We start from the raw sequence: 9,148 nt of genomic DNA on the forward strand, positions 1-9,148 counted from the left end.
GATCAAGCCTATGTAATGGAAGTTTCATAAAAACTTTAGGAAGCAGGGTGCAGGTTGCTGAACACCCCCATGTGTTGGGAGGGTGGTGCACTCATTCCTGGGAGTAGAAGCCCCTGAACTTGGGACTCTTCTGCACCTTGCTCTGTATTCCTCTTCATCTGTTTGTTCATCTCTGTCAGTTATACTATCCTGTATAATTAACCGGTAATAGTAAGGGCTTTCCTGGTGGCTCAGATGGTAAAGAATCTGCCTGCATTGTGGGAGACCCGGGGTCGACCCCTGGGTTGGGAAGATCCCGTGGACAAGGGAATGGCTACCCATTCCAGTATTCTTTTCTGGAGGATTCCACAGACAGAGGAGCCTGGTGGGCTACAGTCCATGGTGTTGCAAACTAAGTGACTTACACACACACACACACACACACACACGAGTAAGTGAGTAGTAAACTGTTTTCCTGAGTTCTGTGGGCCATTATAAAAAATTATCGAACCCAAGGAGGAGGTTGAGGGAACCCCCAATTTGTAACCAGAGTTGGACAGAACTGTGGGTCCCTTAGGACCCACCACTTGTGATTGATGTCTGAAGAGGGGGACTGAACCTTTAATCTGTGAGGTCTGTACTAACTATGGGTAGTTAGTGTCAGAATTGCTTGGTATGGAAAATCCTCACATTTATTGTCAGAAGTCTTGTGAGTAGAGAAACCATGTTTCTTTATTAAGGAATTATTATTAATTATTTTAATAATTAAAATTTAGGTCAAGAAGCAACAGTTAGAACAACAGACTGGTTCCAAATTGGGAAAGGAGTACGTCAAGGCTGTATATTGTCACCCTGCTTATTTAACTTATTGCAAAGTATAACACGCGAGATGCCAGGCTGGATGAAGCACAAGCTGGAATCAAGATTGCTGGAAGAAATATCAATAACCTCAGATATGCAGATGATACCACTGTTATGGAAGAAAGTGAAGAGGAACTAAAGAGTCTCTTGATGAAAGTGAAAGAGGAGAGTGAAAAAGCTGACTTGAAACTCAACATTCAAAAAATGAAGATCATGGCATCTGGTCCCATCACTTCATGGCAAATAGATGGGGAAACAATGGAAACAGTGAGAGATTTTATTTTCTTGGGCTCCAAAGTCACTGCAGATGGTGATTGCAGCCATGAAATGAAAAGACACTTGCTCCTTGAAAGAAAAGCTATGACCAACCTAGACAGCATATTAAAAAGCAGAGACATTACTTTGCCAATAAAGGTCCATCTAATCAAAGCTATGGCTTTTCCAGTAGTCATGTATGGATGTGAGAGTTGGACCTTAAAGAAAGCTGAGTGCTGAAGAATTGATACATTTGAACTGTGGTGTTGGAGAAGACTCTTGAGAGTCCCTTGGACAGCAAGGAAATCAAACCAGTCAGTCCTAAAGGAAATCAACCCTGAATATTCATTGGAAGGACTGATGCTGAAGCAAAAACTCCAATACTTTGGCCACCTGCTTCGAAGAACTGACTCATTGGAAAAGACCCTGATGCTGAGAAAGATTGAAGGCAGGAGGAGAAGGGGACGACAGGATGAGAGGTTGGTTGGCATCACTGACTCAATGGACGTGAGTTTGAGCAAGCTCCAGGAGTTGATGATGGACAGGGAGGCCTGCTGTGCTGCAATCCATGGGGTCGCAAAGAGTTGGACACGACTGAGTGACTGAACTGAACTGATTAATTATTTTAGGTGTGATAATTGTATGAGGTTATGTTAAAGAAAAAGCGTCCTTAGCTGCTAGCTACATACTGAAATATTTAAGGGTGAAATGCTATGATTCCTGGAATTTATTTGAAATAATATGTAGTGAGGAGGGAGGAGGTGGGTGGGGATATAAATGAAGGTGGTTTGTGAATTCACAGTAGTTAACTTTGAGTGGTGGGTGCATGGGGATCTTTTATATAATTTTTTTCTACTTTGGTGCATGTTAAAAAACTCCTGTAATAAAACAGTTTTTGTTGTTCAGTTGCTCAGTTGTGTCTGACTCTTTGTGATGCCATGGGCTGTAGCACACCAGTCTCCTCTGTCCTCCACTATCTCCTGGAGTTTGCTCAAATTCATGTCCATTGAGTCAGTCATCCTTACCATCACCATCCATCTATCTAACCATTTCATCCTCTGCTGCCTCCTTCTCCTTTTGCTTCACACTTTCCCAGCATCAGGGTGTTGTTTTCCAATGAGTTAACACTTTGTATCAGGTGGCCAAAGTATTGGAGCTTCAGCTTTAGCATCAGTCCTTCCAAAGAATATTCAGGGTTGATTTCCTTTAGGACTGACTGGTTTGATCTCCTTGCTATCCAAGGGACTCTCAAGAGTCTTCTCCAGCACCACAATTTGAAAGCATCAATTATTCAGTGCTTAGCCTTCTTTAACTTCTATGCAGAGTACATCATGAGAAACACTGGGCTGGAAGAAGCACAAGCTGGAATCAAGATTGCCAGCAGAAATATCAATAACCTCAGATATGCAGATGACACCACCCTTATGGCAGAAAGTGAAGAGGAACTAAAAAGCCTCTTGATGAAAGTGAAAGAGGAGAGTGAAAAAGTTTGCTTAAAGCTCAACATTCAGAAAACTAAGATCATGGCAACTGGTCCCATCACTTCATGGCAAATAGATGGGGAAACAGTGGAAACCAGTGTCAGACTTTATTTTTTTGGGCTCCCAAATCACTGCAGATGGTGACTGCAGCCATCAAATTAAAAGGCGCTTACTCCTTGGAAGGAAAGTTATGACCAACCTAGATAGCATATTCAAAAGCAGAGGCATTACTTTGCCAACAAAGGTCCATCTAGTCAAGGCTGTGGTTTTTCCAGTAGTCAAATATGGATGTGAGAGTTGGACTGTGACAAAAGCTGAGGGCCAAAGAATTGATGCTTTTGAACTGTGGTGTTGGAGAAGACTCTTGAGAGTCCCTTGGACTGCAAGGAGATCCAACCAGTCCATTCTAAAGGAGCTCAGCCCTGGGTGTTCTTTGGAAGGAATGATGGTAAAGCTGAAACTCCAGTACTTTGGCCACGTCATGTGAAGAGTTGACTCATTGGAAAAGACTCTGATGCTGGGAGGGATTGGGGGCAGGAGGAGAAGGGGATGACAGAGGATGAGATGGCTGGATGGCATCACTGACTCGATGGACGTGAGTCTGAGTGAACTCCGGGAGTTCGTGATGGACAGGGAGGCCTGGCGTGCTGCGATTCCTGGGGTCGCAAAGAGTCGGACACGACTGAGGGACTGAACTGAACTGAACTAGCCTTCTTTATGGACCAACTCTCACATCCATACATGACTACTGGAAAAACCATAGCTTTGACTATATGGACCTTTGTCACCAAAGTGATGTCACTGCTTTTTAATGTGCTGTCTAGGTTTGTCATAGCTTTCCTTCCAAGGAGCAAGCATCTTTTAATTTCATGGTTGCAATCACTGTCTGCAGTGATTATGGAGCCCAAGAAAAGAAAGAAACTCTGTCGCTTTCACTTTTTCCCCTTCTGTTTGCCATGAAGTGATGGGACTGGTTGCCATGATCTTAGTTTTTTTGAATGTTGAGTTTCCCAGCCGGCTTTATCACTCTCCTCTTTCACCTTCATCAAGAGGCTCCTTAGTTCTTCTTCACTTTCTGCCATTAGAATGGTATCATCTGTAGATCTGAGGTTACTATTTCTCCTGGCAATCTTGCAGTCTTGATTCCAGCTTGTGATTCATCCAGCCTGGCATTTCACATGATGTACTCTGTACTTCCCTGGTGGTTCAGATGGTAAATTGTCTGTCTACAATGTGAGAGACCTGGGTTCAATCCCTGGGTTGGGAAAATTCCCTAGAGAAGGAAATGGCAACCCACTCCAGTAGTCTTGCCTTGAAAATCCCATGGACAAAGGAGCTTGGTGCAGGCTACTGTCCATGGGGTCACAAAGAGTCGGGCACGACTGAGCGACTTCACTTTTCACCTCACTTTCACTCCGCATATAAGTTAAATAAGACAATAACCTTATATATATATAAAATAGTAACATATATATAGGCGCATACTTAGTTGCTCAGTTGTGTCTTGACTCTTGTGACCCCATAGACTGTAGCCTGCCAGGCTCCTCTGTCCATGGGATTCTCCAGGCAAGAATACTGGAGTGGGCTGCTATTTTCTTCTCCAGGGGATCTTCCCAACCCAGGGCTTGAACCCGAGTCTCCTGCATTGCAGTCAGACTCTTTAACCACTGAGCTACGAGGGAAGCCCACACATGTATATGTATGCACATGAGCCTCTTTCTGGACTGATAAACAGAATTCTAATTCTACAACTACATCAACTGCATCTTTAGTGGCTATGTAATTTTTGTCTGCATGAAGCAGAAATAATGCTACCAGTTTCCTTTACTTGGACATTGACATCATCTCCAATCCTCTGTTCTCATCAACAGCACTGGATCAACATCCTTGCGGATAATTCAACTTGCATGTCTTTCAAGATTTCTGAGAATAAATTCCCCTAAGTGGATTTTCTGGGTGAACAGATCAGCATATCTTTAAGGTTTTTGCCAAACTGCCCTCCAGAGACAAATGGGTTCATGTTTCCTCCAGCAGCCCTTCTGAGGGCGGGCTTGTCCCCTTTCTCCCAGTGACTTCTCTAACTGTTCTCTCCCTGGGCTCTGTGACACTCTTTCATATCTTGGCCACAGGCTTTACAAATCCTGGTTCATCACATTTAGTTGTGACATCAACCCAATGGGGCAAGGACTTTTAGTACCACCATTTTATAGGCAGGGAGACCAAGGCTTAGAAAGGGTGAGTAACCTGCCCAAGGTCACACAGCTGCTAGTAAGCTCTGATTGGAGGGCCTGGCTTGGAATTGTATTAAGGGGCAGCTCTCCCTTTGCTTTCTCTACTAGCTCCCCTTCCTTCTTTGGACTCACGCCCCATCCCAAACTCCTGCTTCCTGCTCTCTTGGTCTCACATTCCTCTCTTCTGCGGCAAACTTGTTCCCCACCCGCTCTATGAAGATGGCTTCCAAGTTTGCACCTTGGTTCAGTTCAGCTTCCATGAGTTTCTATTTCCGAGTCTCTCTCTAGTAGGGGTGTCAGAATCACAGAAGTCAAGAGAACTTTGGCTCAGGGATCCCTACCTCCTGTAAGTCCCTTCCCCTCTCTGATTCTCAGTCCCTCCTGTGGATAAGTGGGAAACATCACACAAGATTGGGAAACAGTGTAGCAGTTCCTCTTAGCAGAAGCTAAACATAGACTCACCATATGACTCATAATTCCACTTCTGGGTACCAATCCAAAAGCGTTAAAAGGAGAGTCACGAACAGATGTATACCAGTGTTCATAGCAGCATTATTCACAATTAGCCAAAAGCTGAAAAAACCCCAAATGTTCATTGGTGGATGAACGGATAAACAAAATGTGGAATATCTATATAATAGAATATTACTCTGCCTTAAAAAAGGAATGAAATTCTGACATGTTACAACATGAATCAACCTTGAAGACATTATGCTAAATGAAATAGACCAGACACAAAAGAACAAATATTGGATGATTCCATGTATATGAAGTACACAGAATAGGCAAATTTGTAGAAATAGAATGGCGGTTGCCAGGGCCGGGGGAAGGGAGAATGTGGAGTTATTTTTTAATGGGTACAGAGTTTCAGTTTGGGAAGATGAAAGTTACTGGAGATGGATTGTTATGAGGATAATGATGATGAAAGATAGTTGTAAAACAACAATATGAATCTATTTAATGCCATCAAACAATATATTTAAACATGATTAAAATAAATTTTATGGTTTGCGTATCTTCCCAAAATAAAACACACACATATACAAATGCACACACACATGGTTATCCAGTGGATTGAAATTAATTCACTTGTTATTCTCCCTATGATGTTTAATAAACATCCCAAACTCAGCCTGCCCTAGATTGAGATCTCCCCTCACCACCAAAATTACCCCTGCCATAGACACCCTATCTTGGCTGATGGCAACTCCATCCTCATGGAGACAGCATCCTGACTAGTCTCTCCTCTCCCACCCCACATCCAGTCTTTAGGAAACTCTGGGCTCTGTGCACATATCCCTGGTGTCTGGTCCCCACACAGCAGCCTGAGAAAGCTCCTTAAAATGGAAGTCCCGTTGCGATGCTCTTCTGCTCAAAAGTAAAAGTTGGTCCTCACATGTTCTATGAGGCCGCCTGTATCAACCCCCATCACCTCTCCCAGCTCATATCAACTCCACGACCCTCGGCCCTCCACTCTAGCCACCCCAGCCCCCTTGCTGGGCTATAACATGCCAGAAATGCTCCCACTTTGGGATCTGGAAGCTTCTCCCCAGACAGTCACATGGCTTTCTTCCCCAAAGTCTTGTAGGGGAGGAAAACATAATTTTCCCTCTGTCCTTCTAAGTTTCTGGTTGACATTCCTATAATAAAATACAGATTAAAAGAGAAAAACAAAATATTTATTAACATGTATAATTCCAGCATACAGGGGAGGTAACCAGGAAAAAAATGAGTGACTTCATGGTGGCTTAGATGTGAAGTGAAGTGAAGTGAAGTCACTTAGTTGTGTCCAACTCTTTGCGACCCCATGAACTGTAGCCTACCAAGATCCTCTGTCCGTGGGATTTTCCAGGCAAGAGTACTGGAGTAGGTTGCCATTTCCTTCTCCAGGGGATCTTCCCAACCCAGGGATCGAACCCAGGTCTCCCGCATTGTAGGCACTTTACCGTCTGAGCCACCAGGGAAGTACCATGGACTGTAGTACATGGAATTCTCCATGGCAGAATACTGGAGTGGGTAGCCTTTCCTTTCTCCAGGGGATCTTCCCAACCCAGGGATTGAACCCAGATCTACCGCATTGGCGGATTCTTTACCAGCTGAGTCACAAGGGAAGCCCAAGAATACTGGAGTGGGTAGCCTATCCCTTCGCCAGGGGATCTTCCTGACCCAGGAATTGAACCAGGGTTTCCTGTATTGCAGGCAGATTCTTTACCAACTGAGCTATCAGAGAAGCCCGAGGTGGCTTAGAAGTCAGATTTAAATATAATTTTAATAGGAAAAAGGGAAGGGAGGGGGGATATAGGCCTTTTAAGGAGAAGTAAATTTAAAAAAAACTTCTCAAAAATTGAAGTATAGTTGGTTTAAAATATCTGTTAGTTTCAGGTATACAGCACAGTGATTCAGTTATATAAATAAATTCTTCAGATTCTCTTTCCTTATAGATTATTACAAAATATTGAGTAGAGTTCTCTGTGCTAAGCAGTATGTCCTTGTTGCTTATCTATGGTAAATACAGTAGCGTGTGTATGTTAATTCCAACCTCCTAGTTCATCCCTCCTCCAACCCCCTTTCCCCTTTGGTAACCATAAATTTGTTTTATATCTGTGAGTCTGTTTTGAAAATAAGTCCATTTGTATCACATTTCTTCAAAAGATTTCCTGCTCTCCTTCCTCTCAAGATTTAGCTTAAATGTCTCCTTTGTACAGAGGCCTTTCCCGGCCATGCTGTTTTATTTATTATTATTATTTATTTTGCTGTGCCAGGCCTCAGTTGTGGCACGCAGGATCTTCCATCTTCCTTGCGGCATGCTGTATCTTTTTAGCTGTGGCACGTGACATCTTTTAGTTGTGGCACGTGGGATCTAGTCCCTGACCAGGGATCGAACCCCTGCCCCCTGCGTTTTAGCCAGTGGACCACTAGGGGAGTCACATGATCACCCTGTTTTAAGCTGCAGCCCTCCACCCTGTCCTCTCATACTCCTTTTCCTGCATCACTGCTCTTTTTTTTTCCGTTAGCACCTTCTAGGGCACCACGTATTTTATCTATTTATCAGGGCTGTTAATGCCCATCTCCTTCACTGGAATCAACCATCAGTTACTGATAGATTGCAAGCCCTTTAGCGCAGGGCCCGACACATAGTAGGCTCAGTAAACACTGGTCAAAGGCATGTATGAATTAAAGTACTTTGCTTACTATGTAGTCTCCTGCGTGACTGCTACTGCTTCCATTTTTAATGATTTAGTATTCCTAGTTGCATGAAGGACATGTTCACGGAGAGCAACTCAAGCTGAAGCCCTCATCTCTCCCGGTGGCCCTGGCTCATCAGCGCTCTCAGGGGTACCACCCTCAGCACTGCACGTCCTTCAACCATTTTCAGTTGTCCTGTTCAGTCCCCTCCTCTGCAGTTATACTGCTCTTTCCTGGAGACATACATGCTGGAGCTTGCCCTTGCTCGAAGACCACTGCGTAAGGTTTTAAGTACAAACTCAGCCTTGCCCATTAGGCTCCCACATGATCTTGCCCTTAACGCCTTAACCCCTGACCTAGTCTTGGGACAAACTGGATTCCTTAGAAACGATGCTTTCCTGACTCCCTGCCTTTGCTCAGGCTAGTCTCTCTACCTGGAGTGACTACTTCTTCTTCTTTTTTTTTCCCCGTCAGCTGTGACTCCAGCCGAGATCCAAAGAGGAGTTTCACAGTCTCTTCTCTGGATTTTATGGAGACTGTCTTTACCCTTCTGTGTTAGCCTCCTAAGGCACTGCGAACCTTAAAAGGGCACAGGAAAAGGGTGTGGAGGGCCTTCTCTCATCTTCACTTGCCTCCAGTTCTACCTGCCCACCCCACCTCTTTTTTTTTTTTTTTTTAAATTCAGAGAGTTTTCTTGTTTGTTTATAATTTTTTTGGCTGTACTGGGTCTTCGTTGCTGCCTGGGCTTTCTCTAGTTGCGGTGAGCGGGGTCCACTCTCCAATTGTGGTTTGTAGATTTCTCATTGCAGTGGCCCTAAGGTGCGCAAATTTCAGTGGCTGTGGCACATGGGCTCAGTAGTTGAGGCTCCCGGGCTCTAGAGCACAGGCTCAATCCTTGTGGCACGTGGGATCCGCCAGGGATGGAACCCATGGCTCTTGCACTGGCAGGCCGATTCTTTACCACTGAGCCACCAGGGAAGTCCCTGTGCTGTGCTATGCTTAGTCGCTCAGTTGTGTTTGACTCTGTGACCCCATGGACCGTAGCCCGCCAGGCTCCTCTGTCTGTGGGGATTCTCCAGGCAAGAATACTGGAGTGGGTTGCCATGCCCTCCTCCCGGGGATCTTCCTAACCCAGGGATTGAACCTGGGTCTCCC

General features: G+C 44.6%; 1 non-coding gene across 1 annotated transcript; it reads right to left on the reverse strand.

The window, feature by feature from the left end:
- Positions 1-8,465: 8,465 nt before the first annotated feature.
- Positions 8,466-8,585, reverse strand: LOC129651952 (small nucleolar RNA SNORA26). Its single transcript, XR_008714441.1, has one exon. It is a non-coding gene; the product is annotated as a small nucleolar RNA SNORA26 (small nucleolar RNA).
- Between the last annotated feature and the right edge of the window lie 563 nt (positions 8,586-9,148).

Source organism: Bubalus kerabau, chromosome 4 (genome assembly GCF_029407905.1).
Source record: "Bubalus kerabau isolate K-KA32 ecotype Philippines breed swamp buffalo chromosome 4, PCC_UOA_SB_1v2, whole genome shotgun sequence".
NCBI classification, from domain to species: domain Eukaryota; kingdom Metazoa; phylum Chordata; class Mammalia; order Artiodactyla; family Bovidae; genus Bubalus; species Bubalus kerabau.